The sequence below is a fragment of the Hylobates moloch genome, unplaced genomic scaffold (assembly GCF_009828535.3).
Source record: "Hylobates moloch isolate HMO894 unplaced genomic scaffold, HMol_V3 SCAFFOLD_10, whole genome shotgun sequence".
Taxonomy (NCBI): domain Eukaryota; kingdom Metazoa; phylum Chordata; class Mammalia; order Primates; family Hylobatidae; genus Hylobates; species Hylobates moloch.
In genome coordinates this window covers 55,234,031-55,241,083 of record NW_026652285.1, presented here as the reverse complement: position 1 = coordinate 55,241,083, position 7,053 = coordinate 55,234,031, and the positions used below count along the sequence as shown (strand labels likewise).

Genomic DNA, 7,053 nt, shown 5'->3' with positions numbered 1-7,053 from the left:
AAAACCTAAATTATAATAAAAAAATTGCAAAAAAAAAAAAAAGAACTTATTTATGTCCAAAAAATAAATAAATGAATAAATAAAGGGAAAAAAAGTAAAAAAAAAAGAAAAAAAAATAAGTGTGCTGTATTCCTTTTTGAGAAGCCATCTGAAGAAGAAGAGAATTGTATTTTTTTCCAGTTGCAAAGAGGTCCAACATCTGTACCGAGTGTTTTGCCAGCTACGTCCTGGTATTTCTATCCTTGACCTCCATGGTCGACAGCAGCAAATGAGAAGAATGGAAGTCTATAATGAGTTTGTGCATAAGAGAGCTGCAGTACTCTTTGCTAGTGATGTTGCAGCCACGGGGCTGGATTTCCCAGCTGTGAATTGGGCTCTTCAGTTTGATTGTCCTGAGGATGCCAACACATATATTCACAGAGAAAGTAGAACTGCCAGGTAAAAAGGGGATGGTGAAGCTTTATTAATTTTGCTTGCCTCAGAAAAAGCTATGGTGCAGCAGCTTCTTCAGAAGAAAGTACCTATGAAGGAAATCAAAATCAATCCAGAAAAACTTATAGATATCCAGAAAAAATTGGAATCTTTTTTAGCTGAAGATCAAGATTTAAAAGAAAGAGCTCAAAGGTGTTTGGTCTCCGATATATGATCGGTATATCTGATGAAGGATAAAGAAGTATTTGATGTGAGCAAGTTACCTATACCTGAATATGCCCTGCCTCTTGGGCTTGCTGTGGCACCACGCATAAGATTTCTTCAGAAAATGCAGAAACAACCCACCAAAGAATTGGTAATGAGCCAAGCCAATAAAGTAATTGAGCCAAGGGCTCCCTCCCTCACCAATGACAAAGTGGAAGAATTTAGAGCCTTCTTCAATGAGAAAATGTCCATCCTTCAGAAAAGTGGAAAAAGACTCAAAGGGACAGAGCACAGACTGGCTAATGATACTAGTGACGAAGAACAGGAGGAAGAGGAAGACGATGAAGAAGAAATGGAAGAGAAACTGGCAAAAGCAAAAGGATCTCAAGCTCCATCTCTTCCTAACACCAGTGAAGCAAAGAAGATCAAGGAAGTTCCTATGCAGTTCCTGGACAGAGATGAGGAGGAAGAAGATGCTGATTTCTTGAAGGCGAAGCGGCACAATGTGTTTGGATTTGACCTTAAAGAGGAGAAAACATTACAGAAGAAGGAACCTTCTAAATCCAGCATCAAGAAAAAAGTGATCAAAGTTGCAGAAGCAAAAATAGTAATGAAGAGAAATGTTAAAGCAAACAAAAAGATAACATGTACTGATGAAGGGGAGTTGGTTCAGCAATGGCCACAAATGCAGAAATCTGCCATCAAGGATGCTGAGGAAGATGATGATGCAGGTGGTATCAACTTAGATAAAGCAAAGGGAAGACTTCAGGAAGAGGACAAATTTGACAAAGAAGAATATAGGGAGAAAATTAAGGCAAAGCATCGGGAGAAAAGACTGAAAGAAAGGGAAGCCAGAAGAGAAGCCAACAAAAGACAAGCAAAGGCCAAAGATGAAGAGGAAGCCTTTCTGGATTGGAGTGATGATGATGATGATGGATTTGATCCAAGCACACTCCCAGACCCAGATAAGTACAGAAGCTCTGAAGATTCAGATAGTGAAGATATGGAAAATAAAATTAGTGATACCAAGATGAAGCAGGGAATGAAGAAGAGGAGCAACAGTGAAGTGGAAGACATGGGACCAACAAGTCGTAACAGAAAGAAGGCCAAGTGGGACACTTTAGAGCCTTTGGATACTGGCCTGTCTCTAGCGGAGGATGCAGAGCTGATGTTACATCTGCTAAGAAGACAAAGCTAAATACTTCCTGCGCCTGCCTTTTCCTTGAAACCTTGGTTACGATTGTGTAGACAAGAAGTTGAAAAACAATTGATTTGGGGGCACTTAGGTACCATATGTCCCATTCCCAAAGGGCACATTTCTGGATAGAAGCGATCATATCTCCAAGTCCCTCTCACAGGACATGCTTTGTGCCATCGCTGATCATATTCAGATTGAGGTGGATGATGCTATTTCCTGACCCCGTTTTCCAGCATGTGTTCTGTTAGATTTTTATCCATGGGTTCCTAGGCCTTGTCATTGGAAATGCTTCCTTTGTTTTACTGGCAAGTTCTAGAGCTCTTGTGTCATTGTTAGAAATTCCTGTCTTGCTTACTGTACAGAAGTTTCTATGTTACTGTTAAAATTGCTCATGATTTTGATGTATTTAATATCTGGAAAGAGACTGAGTATGATGGACAGCCCTGAGAAAGAATGAGTATTTTTGAATTGAGATGATCAATAATAAACATATTTCCTATTAAAAAAATACCAACACCTAGGCTCCACACCAGAATCTGATTTAATGACTATAAGCTGTGTTTGAGCATGGGGTGCTTTTAAAGCTCCCCAGGTGGTTCTAGTGTAGAGCAATGTTTGAGGAACCCTGTCCTATTCCTTAAAATTCTAAAATGATGACCTTTATTTTTCAGTCACATTACATTTGTAGAGTGAAATTCCTTGTTATCTATTATCTCATGACAACCCAGAGAGCTAGCAGGGCAAACACTATTAACTTCGATTTACAAAAGAGATAACCAAGCACCCAAGAGTCAGGAGAATTGCCTAATGACATACAGTTAATGGAGGACCTTCTGCTACTAGAACAACTAGAACACAGCATTCCTGATAAACAACCTGTGTTTTCTTCAGATTGCTTTGCACTGGCTATACAAACTAATAATGACAAAGAGAAAAAATGATAGTAGCTTTTCTGCCCCAAATTCCACTAAAAATAATATGAATGGCAATGTAACAGAGAAATACATGCAACTAGTTAAACAATTAAATGTGTAATTGGTGAAGGAGCTACTTGGCTGCTGTGAGTGATACTAACAAGCAGAGTAAGGTTGCTAAGGGTATGTCAGCAGGACCAGCCATTAGACATCAAGTGAGCACAGCTAGATGGATTAATGCAGTACTAGGAATACAACAAAATGTACTGGGGAAGTGCCATAACAAATCATGGGCAAGAGACCAGAGAGTCTTCCATTTGATAAAACTAAGAATTCATTGGAACTTGTTGAGATAGCCATCCCACTTCTAAACACTGCAAAACCTACACACAGAAACAAAACAAACTTAAAAGTTCTGGCTTTGGAACTAAGGCAAATGGTGGGAATTAATAAACAGCCAAGTAAACAGGAGGTAGAAAAGAAGAAACTGGTATTTTTTAACGCTTACTATGGGCCAGCCAGTTGTATGAATTATCTGGCCTTACTCTTATTTGTAAGGTAAGCTTTATTATTCCCATTTTACAAATCAGAAGGTGAGTCATAGAGTTTATCTTTTACACCAACTTACATTTGAATGTCAGAGGTGGGTTTAAGCCTAGATCTGTCTGTTTCCAAACCTTTCACGTCCTTTCTTCTATCCAAACTAATTCCTGTAACTAAATCAAACATTTTCAGGTAAACTACTGTTCTTCCCAAAATCTTCATCTTGTCTATGTAGCAGGGACAAAATACTATTATAATGTCATAACTTGTTGATCCTGTTATTCCACGAAACAATAAAAACACTATTTATAGATTTAGCCAAAACAAAATCAAAAACAAAAAAATTCCCATTGATCTTCTGGCCTTTTGGCTTTGCAAAAGTGAAGCCCAAATCCTTTTCAACAGACACTGAGAAATTGCACCCTAAAGGTCAGATGTGGCCTACCAACATGTTTCATTTGAAATATACAATATCAACCATCACAGTGTTTTTTAAATTTTGGAATTATAAAACAGTCACCTCATAGAAATGGGAATTCCTGTTGTCTCTCCAAATAGTAGGAAGAGTTGGGAATGCCCCACTCATGCTCTCTTGTGGTGTCAATAGCTAAAGCTGAGTCCCAGGTTCTCTGTAGGTGAAACATCTCTAATCCACTTACCATGGTCTCCATCTTTCCCTATTTATTATATATGCCAGATGATAAATGTCATCACACTTAAGCTAAATATTTCCTCAACTTTTTCCTATCAGAGGTTGTGTTAAAAAATACACCCAAGAAGTCCAACCATTTATTTCAAAAAAAGATTGAAGACAGCATACTTTTTCTTATACCAAGCCCACATCATATATATATATTTTTTTTTGAGATGGAGTCTCACTCTGTCACCCAGGCTGGAGTGCAGTGGCACGATCTTGGCTCACTGCAAGCTCCGCCTCCCGGGTTCATGCCTTTCTCCCGCCTCAGCCTCCTGAGTAGCTGGGACTACAGGCACTTGCCACCATGCCCAGCTATTTTTTTTTTTTTTTTGTATTTTTAGTAGAGACAGGATTTCACTGTGTTAGCCAGGATGGTCTCGATTTCCTGACCTCATGATCCGCCCGCCTTGGCCTCCCAAAGTGCTGGGATTACAAGCGTGAGCCACCATGCCCGGCCCATCACCCATTTATATTTACCAGATTATAAAGATATCTGAATTTATAAATCCTGCTTTTCAGGAATGGGTGAGCTGAGAAAACCAGATGCTAAACTCTTCTATCTAATAACATAAAAGGCCTTCTTAAATAGAGGTAGAGTTTCATCTGAAAAGGAGGTTATAGGTTTACTGCAACATGGACCACAGCCTGGAGATAAAGTGTTTTGTTATTCTTTTTTCTTTGCAGTTAACCCAAGAGAAAGTTGGGGTGTCAGGTCTCTGAATAAAGGAAACCTGGTCAAAGGTTCTCACTCCTGTTGTGGAGGTAAACACTGCCACTGGGATGGAACAGAGAAGAAGGAAAAACAGTAAACATCATCCTGTAAAAGAATATGGCCTCTGAACTCTAGGAGTTATATAGGAAAATTCATATTTAAAGTATTTTTTTGTGTTGTAATTTCCTGAATTACCTGCAGCTCTTTAGTAGAGTTTGCAAAATGTTTGCATTTAATCATAAGTATGCCACAGAGAGTCAGATGAGGGGCTTGTTTTCACATTTGGAACAAAGTTGCAAGGGAGTGTGGAAGCAGCCTGGAGAAGCTGCCACAATACTCCCAAATCCATCCCCCAAGATTAGATTTGGAAAACAGAATGTGTTCCTTGGGGATTTCCAGATACAAGAGGGATGAGAACCTGAAGACAAGTCTTCCTGTGGTTATGCTGAATGTGACAGTGGGGAGACCTACTATTACTATTCAGATACAAAAGGGGCCTGTGGGCCCTGATACCCAGAGGACCTGGGGATACTTGGTTTACTAACAAACACAGTGGCAGTGAAACCTGATCTGTGCCATAGTTTCTATCTCTACAGGATGCCTCCAGAGCTGTTTATATGTAAAAATAATAATAAATAAAAGAATTATTAAAATAACGATGATATTATATGTGTGTCATTAATGGTATGTGTCTTCTTGATAGGTTTTAAGGTTTTTCCAGGCATGTAGCCAAGACAAATCCAAAAACTGGAAGGAAAATCAGTGTTTAATGGAATAAAAGTGTGACTAGTGTTTCAAATTAATGTTTGAACCTGTATAGACTGTGATGCCTTTATCTTTGCTCCCTATATATCTAGTACACAAATTCTTCACACATAGTAGGAGCTAAACAATTGTTCATTTAAATTGAAAAAATAAAATAAAAATTATCATGAGTATCTGAGAACTATCTTAGTTCTCAGACAATAAGAGAATTAGTATCTGAGAACTAAGATAGTTGTTCATAAAACTATATTCAGAAAAATTCTTGGTTTCTAGAAAGACATGTCATGGGAATTCTGAGAGATGTCTGCAGTAATTCACAATTATTACTAACAGGATGTAGGTGCTGACAGGTAAGTAAGTCAAGTCAGCTTCATCAGCTAAGAAATCAGCATTGGTGCTAGACACTTCTTTATCTCATGCAATCCTCAATAACCCTACAATGTGAATATTATTCAATTTATGAATTATTACATGGTAAAGACCTTTGTGGCCCTCCTGTATTTTTAAAAATATAAATGTATTTGCAGTGCCAAGAGCAAATCATAGAAAAATGTACTAATGGCAAAAAACAGCTATTCATGACCTATTACTAAAGAAATCAAAAGATCTGTTCCTCACACTTGCTTGCTCTTTTGGAACATTCATACTGGCCAGAGCAATAATTATTGATAAATGAGCTTCAAAATTATTCTTTGGCACAACAGATCAGTAATAACATCTGTGTAAATGTAATATCACAACATAAACACTCGAAGCCACATGGAAGAAAATAATGCAGTTTGGTTTGGTTTCATTTAGGGGAGCTTATTACATATTTTTTGAACAAGCCATTCTCTCTATAAAACTCAGCTAGCAAATCTGCCTTGCCTATTATCATTGTGAGAATAATGTAGCAAACAGATGGAGGGTTTCATACAATTTGTTGAACTAAATTTAACAGGTTTGGCTGTGAGTGTTAACTTATTTTTATATTCTATTTGTGCTGTGTTTGTAATAGATGTACACACATGAATAAAAACAGAAAATCTGTACACCTAGTACAGCTGGTTTGATAATGTTTTTATTATAGCACCACATACTTCTAATTATAAGGCTTTATATTTGGGCCACCAAGAAATTCTGGCTGCAGAGCTGCTTATGTGGCATTCACATAACAAAAAATATAAATACTATAGAAACATTTGAACCCCTTTTCCACCTATGGCACCATATGCGAAAGGGACTAGGACCATAGTCATTAAATTAATAATAACCTACTAAATAAATGAACAATCGAAGAGCACACTACAACTCTTAATAGGGGGCATTCATTTGGCTTACAGGTCCAAGTAGGACTGCATCGGTGACAGATGAAACATGGAACACTATGTCAAAAACATGAGTCAAGAAAATTGAGTGCCATTAAATGTTAAATGGTAGCAAGAATCCTCAAACTTCAAGTCAACTTTATGATGTGAATTCTATGTTAAGGAAGCTCTCATTTTATCAACACAAGGAACCAATTGGAACATAATTGAGAAACCATTTTTAAGCAATATCCTCCTAAAATTACTTATTAACTCATGTTACCCTGTGATCGTATTTCCCA

General features: G+C 37.7%; 1 pseudogene; it reads left to right on the top strand.

Moving 5' to 3' along the window:
* LOC116475186 (probable ATP-dependent RNA helicase DDX10) overlaps positions 1-1,834 on the top strand; it is a 3,253-nt pseudogene extending 1,419 nt beyond the window's left edge.
* Positions 1,835-7,053: the final 5,219 nt, after the last annotated feature.